General features: G+C 49.6%; 1 long non-coding RNA gene across 20 annotated transcripts in view; it reads left to right on the top strand.

Annotated features, from left to right (window-relative positions):
• LOC147347826 (uncharacterized) overlaps window positions 1-16,268 on the top strand; it is a 45,482-nt gene that overhangs the window by 7,294 nt on the left and 21,920 nt on the right. For 11 of the 20 annotated variants that reach the window (XR_015152592.1, XR_015152584.1, XR_015152601.1 and 8 more), the window contains 3 exons: window positions 4,385-4,687; window positions 8,395-8,608; window positions 8,769-8,884. This is a non-coding gene — a long non-coding RNA (uncharacterized LOC147347826). The remainder of the gene's footprint in view (window positions 1-4,384; window positions 4,688-8,394; window positions 8,609-8,768; window positions 8,885-16,268) is intronic. The other 9 variants (XR_015152598.1, XR_015152599.1, XR_015152587.1 and 6 more) reach the window with 2 other exon arrangements.

Genomic DNA, 16,268 nt, shown 5'->3' on the forward strand with positions numbered 1-16,268 from the left:
AGGTCAGTTTTCATTCTGATCCCAAAGAAAGGCAATGCCAAAGAGTGCTCAAACTACAGCACAATTGCACTCATCTCACATGCTAGTAAAGTAATGCTCAAAATTCTCCAAGCCAGGCTTCAACAGTACATGAACTGTGAACTTCCAGATGTTCAAGCTGGTTTTAGAAAAAGCAGAGGAACCAGAGATCAAATTGCCAACATACGCTGGATCATCAAAATAGCAAGAGAGTTCCAGAAAAGCATCTACTTCTACTCTATTGACTATGCCAAAGCCTTCGACTGTGTGTATCACAACAAACTGTAGAAAATTCTTCAAGCAATAGGAATACCAGACCACCTGACCTCCCTCTTGAGAAACTTATATGCAGGTCAGGAAGCGGCAGTTAGAACTATACACGGAAGAACAGATTGGTTCCAAATTGGGAAAGGAGTACGTCAAGGCTGTATATTGTCACTCTGCTTATTTAATTTACATGCAGAGTACATCATGAGAAACACTTGGCTGGATGAAGCACAAGCTGGAATCAAGACTGTCAGGAGAAATATCAATAACCTCAGATATGCAGATGACACCACCATTATGGCAGAAAGTGAAGAAGAGCTAAAGAGCCTCTTGATGAAAGTGAAAGGGGAGAGTGAAAAAGTTGGCTTAAAATTCAACATTCAGAAAGTTAAGATCATGACATCTGGTTCCAATACTTCATGGCAAATAGATGGGGAAACAATGGAAACAGTGACAGACTATTTTGGGGGGCTCCAAAATCACTGCAGATGGTGACTGCAGCCATGAAATTAAAAGATGCTTGCTCCTTGGAAGGAAAGTTATGACCAAGCTAGACAGCATATTAAAAAGCAGAGACATTACTTTGCCAACAAAGGTCTGTCTAGTCAAGACTATGATTTTTCCAGTGGTCACGTATGGATGTGAGAGTTGGATTATAAAGAAAGCTGAGCACCGAAGAATTGATGCTTTTGAACTGTGGTGTTGGAGAAGACTCTTGAGAGTCCCTTGGACTGCAAGGAGATCCAACCAGTCCATCCTAAAGGAAATCAGTCCTGAATATTCATTGGAAGGACTGATGTTGAAACTGAAGCTTCAATACTTTGGCCACCTGATGTGAAGAGCTGACTCATTTGAAAAGCCCCTGATGCTGGGAAAGATTGAAGGTGGCAGGAGAAGAGAATGACAGAGGATGAGATGGTTGGATGGCATCACCTACTCAGTGGACATGAGCTTGAGTAAACTCCAGGAGTTGGTGATGGACGGGGAGGCCTGGTGTGCTGCAGTCCATGGGATCACGAAGAGTCGGACATGACTGAGTGACTGAACTGAACTGAACAAGTGATGGCGAGTAGCTTGCTTCAAGTCACACAGGTAGTAAGTTGTGAGGTTAGGTGTTAAAAGCGGGCAACTGAACAGCCTGTCCCCTGGTGCCCTAGACTACACTGCCCTGTGCTCTTGGTTTGCATCCCTTTCCCAGTTTTTGCATCTTGGTAAAATACCTTACTGTTCTTTTCAAGGCCAACCCAAATGTCCCATTCCTGTTGGAGACTTTTCTAATCCTTAATTCCTCCTACTCAGGCTTCCAAGGCCTCCATCATTCCCTTCTAGGCGGCGTCTGTGCACTTAGTTCATAGATGCTCTTGGTGCCTTTTGGATGTTACATTTATACATACATCTAAAATATTTATGTATGTCTTATTTATTTGTCTGCATTGGGTCTTATGCAGCACACGAGACCTGCATTGTGGCCCAAGGTCTCTCTAGTTGTGGGGCTTGGGCTTAGTTGCCTCACAGTATGTGGGATCTTACTCCCCCAAGCAGGGATCAAACCTGAGTCCCCTGCATTGCAAGGTGGGTTCTTAACCCTGGACCACCCGGGAAGCCCTTGGATGTTGTATTTTAATTGCTAAACTACAAGTGTCTTGAGATTGAATGGGGCGCATTCTGTTCACCCTCAGCACCGAGACCAGCACCGGCGGCGATGACAGATGCTCCCTGCGTGTTTCCTGCTTGGCTTGGAGGCTGAGTTCGACTTGACCCCACCGGGTGTCATGAACCTGCTCAGCACTGCGGGGGTAACCGGGGGAGTGGAGCCCATAGGAACTCCCCGGGGAGGTGGTGGAGCCCTGGACCCAGCAGAGCTGGGAACCTACCAGCAGCAGGGGGACCAGCCTCCTTGCTGCTGCCCGGCAAGAAGGTGGGGTGCTCACTGCAGGGGCTTCCCTGGTCTTGCAGAGCATCTCTCTGCTCTGCTGCTGCTGTCTGCTTTTCCACATGGACAGTCGACTCTGTCTCAGACTCTGGGGGAGGACTGAGTGCCTTGGCCAGTCCCTGCTCAGTGTCGAGTGTGCCTCCTGGGCAGGGTTCCCACGCCAGGTACCCTCCTAGGCCTAGACCAGCCTCTTACGTGCAGTCCAGGCATCACATCCTGGAATGTGGTGAATCTCGGTGGAACTTGAAATTTCCTTGGGTGTTTTGTGCACAGAGAGACATACCCAATGCTGTTTTTATTTTGTTGAATGTCCAATGTATTAATCTTCAAACAATCAACCTCCATCTTAATATTCAGACACCAGTCACACAATGATTAAATGAAAAAGAACTTATGAATTTAATAAATTTGATTTCCCCCAAAGTTAAATGTTGATTGCAAATTTAATTTAGGTGCTCACAAGACTAATATTATCAAGTACTCTTGGTTGTTTCAATTGGGTTGAGGAGATAAAACATGCAGAATTTCAAAGAGGATAAAGCTAATTGGTACTTGATTTTAAAATGTATATCAATGTGCTTATAACATTGGTTTGAGTCTGTTACTCCTTTGTCTGTATTTTTATTCCTCTATTTTACTCTTGCCACTCTCTTTGCAGTTATTATTTCTTTACTCACCTGATCTAGCCAGGGCTGATAACAATAGAGTGATACTGTGTGAAGGATAAAACAGAGGTCCTTCTTCTATTTTTAAGTAAGAAAAAAGGAGTATATTATTTCTTCTTAGTAATAATTAGAGCAAAGTTATCCTAGATGAATTTACAAATAAAAGTATTACATATGAAATGGTAGTTCATATTTTAAATCACAATAAATAGAGAATGTTGAGTTTAAATATTTTGTTATAAAATCATTACGACTCTTGCTGTCATGGAAACCATTTTTTGAAGGATGTTTTTCAGTGCTTACTAGTTTCAGTACTTTTGAAATGTAGAAACGGTTGCCCAGTTCTACAGTTTTTCTTACAACCTTGTAGACCTTAAGTAGTTTTAAAATAAATTTTAATGTTGAGTCATTTTGTTTTCTACTGGAAGCATATATTGGCAAAATAAAAAAGATCCTGATAGCTGCAAAGCGTTATAAACGTATTCATTCGGCAGACTCTTGCCGGAAGTAAACTGTAGTGCTTGAACGGGAGTCAGACTAGACTTTAGGTGAAAGGCTGGGATTCCCGCTCAGACATCAGGCATCAGAGTCCTATCGGCGTCTCCCTCCTCACTCTCCTCGTCTGTCAGCTTCAGAGAGAACATGTTGTGCGTTTGTGGCATTCACTTTGCTTGTTATTCTTCAAATTATGTGAGCTATTTAAGAATACTACAAACGCCGCAATATTTCTTGGGTTTATAAATCTTTCTTTTAGGTTTATATTTTGCTCTGATATAGAAGAAACTGATTTTCAAAAACTTTTTATTTAGAAATTTCAAACATAAAAATTTGGAAAGCTAATACAAGAAATATCTTTTTACCCAGATTCCTTATTTGTTAACAGCTGGTCACGTTTGCTTCCCCCTCCCCCCCAACCCTTTTTTATTTTGTTGAGATATTTGAAAATTGCAGCCATCATGATGTTCCCTCCTCCTCTACACGTATATGCTAAGCACTAACTGCTTCCTATGTGCCTTTAATGCCTGGATCACACCTCAGAAATCCATTAATTCAATGTAATCCAATTGCAGTCCGTATTCAAACATTCCTGATGGGTCCTCTCCCGGTGGCCCTTTGTAGATTTCTCCCCCAGAGCTGAACCAAGCTTCCTTCCCTGCGTTTGTGATTAGGCTGCTTCACTGTCCTTTGGTTTAGAACCATCTCCCGCCTTTCCTTGTTGATGACGATACTGACATTTTTGAAGCGCTCTGGCCAGTTGCTTCATAAAATGCATCACGATCTGGATTTATCTGGTGGTGTCCTCATGATGAGAGTCAAGCAAAACAGTTCTGGCACGAACACCAGGGAGGTGGGGTATGATCACCCCACCGAGGCGTCAGTTGTCAGCTCCTCTCTAGTCGGCGATGCTAAGTGTGATCAAGAAATCAATTCTGAAAATCAGGTTGGACTGTGATTAGGCAGATCGTGAGATTTTCACTGAAATGAGTCTTCTCCTTTCCAGAATGTTCTACCTTGGAGAAGCTGGCATCAATGTCAAGAGATTCTGAGGTCTTTCTAAGGCGAGGCAAACACATCCGCCTAGCTGCCAGGAGTTTAAAAGCTGTCCTGACTTCGGGATGGTAAAGCGTGAAGAACACGGGCCTGCCTAGCAGCCCTCTGTTTCCACTCCGTGCAAGCTGCTGTGGGCGCCTCCCGATCCTGCCCTCTCCCTGCCCGACATGTGTCCACGCTCCAGGCGGTGGTCTCGGTCCTGTCTGCTTCCCTACTCTTGTTGCAAACACATGCCCTCACCATGCATCTTCGGGTTCGTCTTTGAACTGTTATGCATGTTTTCTTCTGTCCCCCAGTGCCCTCTGCTCTCCTGGTCAGGCGTGTTTCGGGTTCCCTGTGTTTGCTGCTACAAACCACTTTCCTACCAGCCTTCCCTGCCTGTCTCCCAGAACACTTGGGGCCCTCTCCCCAGAGCTCAGACCTCTGGAATTGCTGGGTCTACATGGCACACTTTCTGGTCTGTCCACCGGTAAGATCGAAGCACCCATCCTCCCCACTGGGCCCCCCGAGGGAATGGGAATCCTGCCCTTGCTCGGTCTGTGGCCTGGACAGGGGTCTGCGTCCAGCGGAGACGAGGAAGGAGGGGTTGCCTCCCGGTCGGCAGCCTGGGGACCAGAGTCAGGACCTGGAGGCAAAGCTGTGTCTGCGCCTTGTCTCCCAGAGGGAGGGGGCAGGCGAGGCCCCTCTAGGGGCTGGGGGCATCGTAGACTCCGCTGTGCAGTCGCTGGGCTGTGGGCTGTGGGATTCCATAGCGGAGGCCTCTCCCTCTGAGCCTCTGTCATCCGGGTTCCCTTCTGACCACAGGAAGGGACGCTGCAGGGGCTCTGGGAACACTGGGGGCTCCAGGCTGTCTATCACCCACCGTGCCTTGGCTGGGGTGGCCTGGGTGCCGCCACACCTGCACTGGGGGTCTAGGGACTAAGTGAGGCCCCCTGTGGGCAGCAGGGTCTTCTAGGCGCCTGAGGAGAAAGGCACAGCTGGTGGCGAGTGTCGGGCGTGGCTCCTGTTTACCCCAAACTCAGAGATCTGGATAGACTCCGGGGAAGGACGGAACCTCTGCCCTTCTCGGGGCCTCGCCCAGCATGCGGCTGACCTCCTGGGGCTGTTGGGCCAGCAGCAGGGAGTCAGGAAGCGGGCGGCGGGGGGCTGGTCAGGCAGGGCCACATCCCTGCTCAGTCAGCCTGCCCATCCGTCCCTCCTCCTCCCCCACCAATCGGGGCCAGGTCAGCAGTGCTGTGCCCACGAAGGCATCAGCCTCCCTTGCCCAGCCGTCTCTGTGGGTCCTGGGAGAGATGCCCCATCACGGCGCTGCGTGATCTTTTAATAAAGATGGCTCAGCCTCTGATACCTGATTCACTCAGGGGGTGGGGGTCCCCAGATTGCAGGCCCAGTGAGAGGAGAGACTGCAGCCTCCCGTCCACCCTGGGGGCTCTGCCTAGGCTCAGCACCCACTCCCACTGGCCCTCTCCAATCGCCTTCATCATGGGTCCCTTTGTCATCATGTCCTCGTCCCCTACAGCTAGCCAGGCCCTCGGATAACATCACTGCCTCTCCTCCCCCAAAGGCACCATCACCTCCATGGGGGCAGGCCCACCATACAGGCGGCAGAAGGGCCCCACTAACACGTGAACAGGACTGCCGGGGCCTCTGTGTGGGCACTGGCCTTGGGCGACGAGCAAGAGAGACAGCTTGGGAGGCTACTGCCGCAGTCCAGTCTGGGGACGCTGGCACCTGGAGCAGAGAGAGGGCAGGGGGGTGGGGGCATGATGGGGGTTATGCTGAACGTTCGTTTTGAACAGAGATCCGGCCGGTTTAGAATTCTAAATGGCTTTGGGGCTTAGGGACCCGGAGACAGATTAACACGAGTGAAGCTGAGAAGAGACAAAGGCGCTGTGCTCGCAGAGGAGACGCTCAGCCTTTCAGACCGAGGGTCAGTGACCATAAGGTGGGCCCACACAGAGCCGCCCCTTTCCTATACACAAGATACACAGCAGCGCCCGACTGTCAGAGAAACCTCACTTCCCCTCGGCAGAAGCATCTACTTTCCAGGCTGTTTTCTGAAGGCCCAGGGATGCATGCAGGATGAGAACGGTCCATCTTGTCAAGAGCAGGCCCTCTGAACGAAGGAGGAGGAGCCAGGAACCCCCAGTCTCTACAAACTGAGATCTTACAGGGGAATGCTGCCGAGCTTTCCTTGTAGGACAAACCTAGACGGTTGCTGGCTACCTTGCTGTGGTTGGAGAGTGCTTCAGGGAGGAGGGGAAGGCAGGAGCAAGCTAGCCCTGGCTTCCCCGGGCTTTTCCACGTAAAAACGATACACTGCTTGTTAAAGCACGGCCATTAAATAATAAGGTTCTACCCCAGGTCATGTGCTGGGGCTCCCCCTGGGCAGGTACTGTGCTGGGTGCTGGGGACGCAGAATCATGGGAGCTGTGTGATTTCTGCTTCCAAATGATTTTCCCCAGAAGAGCTGGACGAGGAGGCACCACGTTCTATTCCACTCCAGGCTTTCCCACAGTTGGAGTTCACGGCAATGGAACGTTTGAAGTGTTCTGTTTTGCTTATTTTCTTTTCTGTGTATTTGATGAGATCAAAACAAGACAAAAAGAAAGCTGGTAGAATGTCTCGGAGTGTCCTTTCTGCTACCAGGAAAGAATTTTGTTTCATTTCTGCTTTCACTGGAAATAATTGCAAATTCTGAGCGTCACAGAATGCCCTCATACATACACACACATACACACATACACAAACAGGTTCAGGAATAATCCTATCATAGTTACAAGGTTTTCTTTGGCTTGAAAAAAAATCTGGTTAGTTGAGTGCTAGGCTGTTGCTAAAATGGATACACCAAAAGAATATAACTTAGGGGGAGAAAGTGTTCTAAGTTGCACAATAATGTCTTTATTCTTAGATATGTGAGTGTCTGGCATTGACCTGCACATTCTGATGGCATAATGCCCATTCTCAAAATTTTTAGTAATAATAATAGCTCCTGCTTTGTTGAGGATTCGTCCTGTGCCAGATCTGGCACACAAAATTGTGCTGAATCCTCCCAACAACACTTTTGAAATAATCAGTGTTACTTCCATTTTATGAATGAAAGCTGAGCCTGCAGGAATGTGGCCAAAGTTACATAACCAACCAGAGACTGGACAGAGATATTTTGCTATCAGAGCTTGTCATTTAAGCACTGCTGTATCCTGACTCCTTTCAGTTTAATGTGAGAGATGGTATTGGTAACCCAAGTATTAATAAAAACAGGCATCTCCGATGGCTTTGATGGGAAGCAACCTCTTGTTCTCAGAGGTGTATTTTTCAACTGTCCTTGAGGTTGGAGATGTTTATCCTCTGCTAGTGAACCTGACTTCTAAAGACAGCATAAATCCTGGCACCGAGCTTGGTGAATGTGGTGGTTAATCCCACTTTCAGTCTGAATTAATGTTTTGAGATCCAAGTACTGGCTCAGAATTGTTTACAAATGAGGCCTTTGGAAATGCTTTATCCAACAGTAGAAGGGCGTGTTGACGCTCTGGAGACACCAGCCGTGCGGGAACCCTGCAGGTGTGGGCACGGTCCCGGGGAGCAATGATTTCCTCACGTCCCCGCAGCGTCTTTGCACCCCTGGCCCTGGAGTAGGGGCTGGTCTCCCCTGTGGCGGGCAGAGCCTGGAGGTTTGCTGAGCAGGGCCCTGATGAATGGTTCGCATGGGGCGCGCCGGCGTCTCCTGCAGATCCGAGCGCCCCTGCCCGGCTCTCTTCTTTCTGTCCTTTGAAACGGGGCACTGAGCTCCTGCCTGAGCTCCGGCACGTCCAGGCTGGGTGTGGTTCTCACAGGGCACCCACTCCGGCTCCCTCTGGCTCACTCTGGCTGGGGGTGGGGCCTCCCTAGTGTCGCAGGCCACTCTAGGGCCACAGGGATGGGACAGGGTGCCCCGCAGCTTTCTTTCCCTCTGCATCCCAGCAGGGAGAAACATCTGCTCTGGAGGCAACCAGATGTGATGCTGTGTGCTTCAAGAGCTTCCCTACAAGCGCGCCCCACTTGGGATTTCAGAGCATTGACCTTCGTCCTGCTTCTTTGTCAAGAGCTCTGAATTCGCGGTCCACATGGCCTGGGACGGGGGAGTTACCCTGCCGAGACCTGTTTTGTCTTCTGTAAAACAGTGGTGGTCGTGGAGGTGGGTGACAGTCAGTATCTGCTCAGCCAGTTGTTGTTTGAAAGAGCACAGATTTGGCTGCTTCCCTTGAGTCGGCCTTCTAATTTGGGTAACTTCTCTGAGCCTCAGTTTTTCATGTATACTGTTGAACAAAGCTTCGTGTGTCTTATTTTTGTTGCAGGATTGAAGGAAAGAATGTAGGCACAGCATGCATTCAGATCCTAACATACAAAAAGTGCTCAGCATTCATCGGCATTGTCCTGTGCTGTCTGGAGGCCAATAGACGGTGCTGGAAGGGTGAGTCTGAATCTTCTGGAATCATGCGCATGTATTTTTGCGTCTAGGGCGTGTGCTTTCCTGGGGTAGTGCGCCATAACACTCATCCGATTCTCAGAGTCCAGCCTTCTCCCCTGCCCGCTCCAAGAACCACTGCTCTAGTTGCTTCGATATAGAGAATTTGTGAATGTCCTGGACACGACCTCCAGAATGGGGTTGAAAACTGTCCCTTGTGGTCTGTGCTCTGTCTCCTGTGTCTGAACCTAAAGCCCTGAGGTTGAGTCTCTTTCCAGCCCATGTTTAGCTCCCCAGCCAGCTCCTCCTCTTCGTGGCTGCGTGTTTTGTGTGTGTGTAATATATTGCGGCCGTCTGCCTTTTTGACTGGACTGTAAGCCCCTTGAAGGCAGGGGCTTCACCATTCTTGTGTCCCGACAGTGGGAGGCTGGGCTCAGATCTCTGAACCAGGCAGGTGTTCTGGAAACAAGTAACCGAGATCCTGATTCATCAGAGCAGCACGCTGAGAAGGTCACTCTGTGGGCTGACTTGGGAGTGGAATCGAGGGGAGACTCGGAACACTAAGGCCCCCATGCCTGCAGGCTGAGCTGACTTCCATCCACGGGTGGGACAGCCTCCCTCCTGTGCACGATCGCCGGGGCAGGCTGGGGCAGGCTGGGGAAGTGTGGAAGTAACACAGCTTGCAGACTCATTGGCTAGCTTTGCTGAGGCAGTTTTGGTGAAAAGAGAAAGGGTAAAACAGGTAAAACCTGTTCTCCATTGAAAAATAAAATTGCAGCTGGCTTAAAAGGGAATATTTTGCTTTGCTTGTTCAAATGAATCAGAGGAAGTCAGCGGTGGCCTGCAGATCCAGGCTGTCACTGTAATAGTCTGCTCTATGCAGAAAAATGGGCTTTGGAATTTAGGAGTTTAAGTAGAGGGAAAGAGCTTTCTCAAATTCTAAACTACTCAGAGTTGGTTAAGGAAAAAAAAAAAAGTGAGTCCTCTCAGGTTTGGTAAAATTCAGGAAAAGCATTACCTTTCTGCTTCTATCTCTTCCTACCATCTTCCTCCTAAACCGTACCAGTGAAAAGACTTGCTTACTGGATTGTTATGTGTTCTCAGAACTTATCTCTCACAGTAGAGAAGGTAAAGTGTGTCACAAAGCCTTCAATTTCCCTGCACTTTCCAAATTATGAATTTATTTTTTTCCATTAAAAAGTCCTAGAAGCATCCATAAACATCTGAAGACTAATGAGAAACAAGTCTTTTAAAATCTGACCACCGTATTCGTATAACCCTTTATTCACGATGACCATTTTTAAAGTGTTTCTTCCTTCTGTGTATACTGAGGGCTGTAATGGTAAGTTAGCTCTGAGTTTGCATCTTGTAGTTTTCACCTCCACGTTCACGGAAGCTTCTTTCCTGATGAGCACTGGTGTTTGTGACCGCCACAGTTGGCGCTGTGTTTCAGGAAGGGCACCCCTGCCTGCTCCCGTCACTGACTGCGTGGGTTGTCTCCCCAGCGTGCTCTCACAGCAGATGCCACAGTGAGCATCTTCGTGCACGAAGATTTCCCACAGCTGGAATGATTTTTCCTAAGCTTAGCTCCCAGAAGTAAAATCAGCACGTGTAAGGACGTGGGTCCTCTTTTTCTTTTTAATTTCTTTGTGCTAGTATAAATGGAGTTTTAAAGAATGAATTATTTTTTGGCTGTGTTGGGTCTTCTCTAGTTGAGGTGCGTGGGCTCAGTTGCCTCGCCTCATGTGGGATCTTAGTTCCCCGACCAGGGATTGAACCCACGTATCCTGCACTGAAAGGTAGATTCTTTTTTAATTAATTTATTTATTTTAATTGGAGGCTAATTACTTTACAATATTGTGGTGGTTTTTGCCGTACATTGACATGAATCAGCCATGGGTGTACATGTGTTCCCCATCCTGAACCCCCTCCCACCTCCCTCCCCATCTCATCCCTCAGGGTCATCCCAGTGCACCAGCCCTGAGCACCCTGCCTCATGCATCAAACCTGGACTGGCAATCTGTTTCACTTATGGTAATATACATGTTTCAATGCTATTCTCTCAAATCATCCCACCCTCGCCTTCTCCCACAGAGTCCAAAATTCTGTTCTTTACATCTGTGTCCCTTTTGCTGTCTTGCATATAGGGTCATTGTTACCATCTTTCTAAATTCCATATATATATGCGTTAGTATACTGTATTGGTGTTTTTCTTTATGGCTTACTTCACTCTGCATAACAGGCTCCAGTTTCATCCACCTCATTAGAAAACTGATTCAAATGGATTCTTTTTAATGGCTTAGTAATACTCCATTGTGTATATGTACCATAGCTTTCTTATCCATTCGTCTGCTGATGGACATCTAGGTTGCTTCCATGTCCTAGCTATTGTAAACAGTGCTGTGATGGACACTGGGGTACATGTGTCTCTGAAAAGTGGACTCTTAACCACTGGCCCACCAGGGAAGTCCCGAGGGCTTGGGTGTTCAGGATGTGACTTTCCTGGAGCTTCCCGAAGGCCTGGAAAGCCGGCTCTGGGCAGCAGCAGTAGGTGAAGGGCCCCGGGTTCTCCACTGAGCTTTTATTTAAACAGTGATATAGAAATGGGCCACCTGGAAAGCTCTCCTGCTAAGTCACTGCCCCTGGGAAATGGGTGGAAGGAGGCAGGTCTGCCTCATGGGCCACAAAAGATCTGGACTTGTGATCCCATCTTCTTTCCTCCAAGAGGAATCCCCTCAGCTCATGGACCCCGGGAGAGGGGAGGCTTTCTAAAGCCCAGAGCCAGAGAAGGGAGAAGAGAGTAACAGACAGAAGTTCCAGTTCAGGCCTCGGTGAGACCCGTCGCCTGCTAGTGCTGGGACCGGAGGAGAAAGGGAGCTCTCCGCTCTGTTTCAGCTCCCAGTTTGTCCAGAGCCAGCCGAGAGCGAGCGGTCCAGGCAGTCAGGATTTACTCTTCTGCCAGTTCTGTCTGAGGCAGTCTGTGCTTCCTGCCAGCACCTGGAAGGCAGTGCAGAGAGAGGACACTCCCATCCACGTCCGCTGAGAGCAGGGACGGACGAGCCGCGGAATCGGAGCGCTCGGGACCCTTACTTCATCTGAGGCACACGGTGGACGCTGCTGTTTGCCAACTGAACACCCATTTCCCTCTCCTACCTTCCCAGCTGAACTTCCTCTTCACTGGGGGCTGTAGAGTGTCAGGGAAAGACGCCTTTCCCCAGGCCCCTGGCACGTAGGGCAAGTGAGGCTGGGGTGCCGGGTCACACGGAGCAAGTGCAGACGTGATCTTCCAGCCCTGGGGAGGCCGGGATGCTTCTTTCCTGCTCCCCGCCATGTTACCATCGAAAGATGACACGTGAGGGACTTTGCTGGCGGTCCAGTGGTTAAGACTTCACCTTCCACTGCAGAGGCTATGGGTTTGGGTTGGGGAGTTGAGATCCCTGGTTGGGGAGTTGAGATCCCACATGCCTCATGGCCAAAAAAGAGAAACATAATGTAAACAACAGAAACAATATTTTTAACAAATTAAATTAAAGACTTTTAAAATAATGGTCCACATCAAAAGAAAAAAATCTTAAAAAAAAGTACATTGAGATTAAATACATTTTCAAGATTTTTGGAAGCGATTTGATAACTCATCTAATGCAAAGATCTAGATAAATACTGGTTTCTGACTGATTTGGTGGAGAAAAGGTACCTAAAGACACTTATAATGGTTTTACTTTTATCGTGTATGTCCTACTATAAATGTGAGCTTCTTAGAAGGATATTTATGTTAGAGAAGAACATATATTTATGTTCATTATGTTATTATGAAGAGATAATAAAATACCAGGGTTTTTGTTTAGAATTTACTTTCTAAATTAGTTCTGCCCTCTTATTTCATAGAAAATTGGAAATCAAATCTGATAAGTTTGACTTCAGATTTGTTATTTCAAAAATTGACATGGTCTTCCATATATTTGTTATTATTATTAGAGAAGTCAAGAAAAAGTTGGGGGGTACAACATCTTTTGGACTTCCCTGGTGGCTAAGATGGTAAAGAATATCTGCCCAACATGCAGGAGACTCAGCTTCGATGCCTGGGTCAGCAGGATCCCCTGGAGAAGAGAATCGCTACCCATTCCAGTATTCTTGCCTGGACAGAATTCCATGGACAGAGGAGCCTGGAGGGCCGCAATCCACGGGGTCGTAAAGAGTCAGACCCGACTGAGCAGCTAACATTTTCACAATAGCCAGTGTGTCTTTTCTCTCACTGTGTTAAAATGTGGAGGCTTCAGGAATATTTTTCAAATAACCGCTTTTAATTGCCATTTGAACAGCATCTACACTGTTCACGTAGTTTTGTTCTTGGACAAATAGTCTTCTGCTTTCTGAAGGGACTTAAAAAAGAGACCAAATAGCAGAGTGCATGAGGGCCAAGTTCACGTGGCGTCTGATTTGCTGAGACGACCCAGCAGGAAAGCATTTCCATAAACCGCCTGCACTCCTTTCCTCTGTAAGCGGAGACTACTTCTGAGTCTGGAACGCGGTGCGTTTGTCAGCAACATCCCCAGAGTGGGATGCAGCAGACTGAATGTTTCAGTCCATTCTATGGGAGTCCTGTGTCGTTTTAGAAACCAAGGTAAGGATGCTGTTGGCACCACCCGGTAGCATCCTGCTTCTTACGCTCTTCTCTAGTCAATGGCAATCTTTAAATGTAGTTGCTGCTCCCATTTCTATTGTCTTTTTAAAAAATATCTATTCCCTTCTGGCTGCATCGGGTCCCAGTTGCAGCACAAAGCTGAGGCACCCGGGTTCAGCACTCGGGCACTCAGGCCTAGTTGCTCTTAGCTCCCCGAACAGGGTTCAAACCCACGACTCCCCCTGCGTTGGAAGGTAGACTCTTAACCACTGGACCACCAGGGGAGTCCCTCCCACTTTTATTGTAATGCTTCATAGGTGAGTACATATGTCAGATAACTTCCCCCAGCTGACATGTGGACCCCAACTCAATTCTGGCCTTACTGCCCTGCTCTTCACTGGCCACAGGGCTCAGGGGCATCGTGGGATCCTGGGAAGCCCTTTACCTTCACTCTGTTCCTCCACTGCAGCTTAGAAGTCGCGATGATGACGGGGCCTGGTCATGTCTGGGGCCGATACTAGGGCTGCTGCCCCCGCCTCGCTCTGAGCCCACGGGGTAGGGTCAGCGCAGAGGAGGGCAGAGCGGACAAGCTGATGGTCCTTCGTGTCACACACCATTGATCCCCTGCATCTGGATTCCCAGTTACAAGGCACAGTGAATGCCCTTCTATCTAAACTGGTTGAATCAGACATCCTTCTATAAATGGCAGCCAAGAGAATCGCTACATTTAGGAAGGGCTGAGCGAGCCTGGATCAGCCCTGCTAACCATCTGTGATGTCACATTGTCTGGCCGCCTGCAGCAACAGCCTGTCCAGCCCACATCCGACTCTTCCAGCTTAAAAATGATGATGGCTGGTGACCCTGTAGGCTAGGGCTACCATATTTAGCAAGTAAACACAGAAGATGCACAGCTGAATTGAATTTCAGATGCAGAAATGAGTGATTTTTATAGCATACGTATGTCCCCAGTACTGTATGGAAGCCATTCCCTTCTCCAGGGGGGTCTTCTTGACCCAGGGATTGAACCTGGGTCTCCCACGTTGCAGGCAGATTGTTTACCGTCTGAGCCACCACAGAAGCCCAAATGTTGTACGGGGCATCCTGACACTGAATGACGACTCCTTGAGGATCTAAAATCCAGCTTTGCCTGGGCATTCTGCGTTTTATCCAGCAACCCAACTGTAGGCTCATAAAAAGATGGCCTGGGCACTTGTGGGGTTCTGGGTCCTGGCCATTCTGGGGTCTTGAAACCAGATTTGTCTGGGGCTCAGTTTCTAATTAACGACCATCCTCTGGGTGGCCCACTTCCTGAGTTGATGAAGGAGAAAACCAGGGTTTCCTGCTGGACATGGGCTCTTCGCCAGCGGGGCAAGGTGGGCCTCCGCTCACCACCCCCACCTCCTGGTACCTGATCTTCCTCATTCCGGGGCCCTGGCGGCCCCACTGCTCTGTGGCCCCCAGAGCCCCTCGGTGCCTGTGCTCCAAGGAGGCTCCAGGGTCCTTCTTTCACCTCCCTTCCTACACACCCACTCCCACTAGGGCGAGCCCCAGGGACGCTGGGCTGTGAGGGGCTGCACACGGACTGGGAGCGTCTGCCCTTTGGGAGTGCTACTCCGACTGGTCCCCCTGGAAGCGGCAGGTGGGCGCCGGTTGCCCCGGAAGCGCCCAGGCTCCAACACCTGCCCCTGGATCCTGCCGCCTCACCCCACCGATGCGCTTGTCACAGGCGCTCATCGGGGCCCCGTCTTGTGGGGCCACCAAAACAGAACTGACCCTTCCCCACAGCAACCCCAGCCCGCCGGAAACGGAGATGAAGCAGGTTTCCATCTCTCTTCAGTTGAAATAAAACCAGACTCTTAACAAGGAACTAAGAAGATAGTGCAAGGCGTGTGCACGGCTGTGTGTGCAGAGGTCCCTTTCCAGTTCCGACCCCACTGTCCCGAGCAGCCTGCTTGCACCCCCACGAGGAGTTCCAAGGTGTGTGCACGGCTGTGTGTGCAGAGGTCCCTTTCCAGTCCCGACCCCACTGTCCCGAGCAGCCACAAGGAGTTCAGGCCTGAACCCAGCCCATCCTTCCCTCCTCCGGACCAGATGAGCCCGAGAGACCAGGGTGAGGAGCCTGGGGCACGGCCCTCTCTGTGTCCAGCTGCTGTGCCCCCCTTCTACATCATGTCCACCCAGCCCCCTGACTCTCTGCTCCTGAGTGGACGACTTGCCTCTCCAGCCTTGAGGGACCTCTCTCCATGGTCACCCCACCCTCCTAGGCCCTCTGGCCCAGCCCTGGGAGTCCCCTGTCCAACTTGGTCCTTACAGTGAAGGCCTGTGTCCTCTCCAGAGGCTCTTGGAGGCGGCCTCGGTCTTTCCCTGTGATCTGTGGGCCCCTCACCAGCTTCCTTCAATGGCCGGAAAGAGACCCCTCCTCCCTCTCGGGTTCCCCATCAGCCCCGCTCCCCTCTCTGCAGGCCCACCCACCAGGGTCCTGCCTTCGGGTGGTGAGAAGACTCTGGCCCTTGGTTCATTTGCTGCAGAGATAAAGATCTCGGCTGGGGATACAATCATCTTCAAGGAGCAGCGGTGAAGTGAGTGCTCTGTAATTTGGTGACTAAACAGGTCTGGCTCCTGCTCCTGGGGTCATAATGATATAGGAAGGGGGCAGCAAGAAAAACCAGCTCGTCAACAGGAGAAGCCGGAAGACTTTGCAGAGCTCTAATTCCTGTTCAGTGACCGTATACCAAACATGTGTGACCTGGTGTACTCCTTCTAACAGCT

This window comes from Bos grunniens, chromosome 23 (genome assembly GCF_055505025.1).
Source record: "Bos grunniens cultivar Pamir isolate PY7600 chromosome 23, Bosgru_T2T1.0, whole genome shotgun sequence".
Taxonomy (NCBI): domain Eukaryota; kingdom Metazoa; phylum Chordata; class Mammalia; order Artiodactyla; family Bovidae; genus Bos; species Bos grunniens.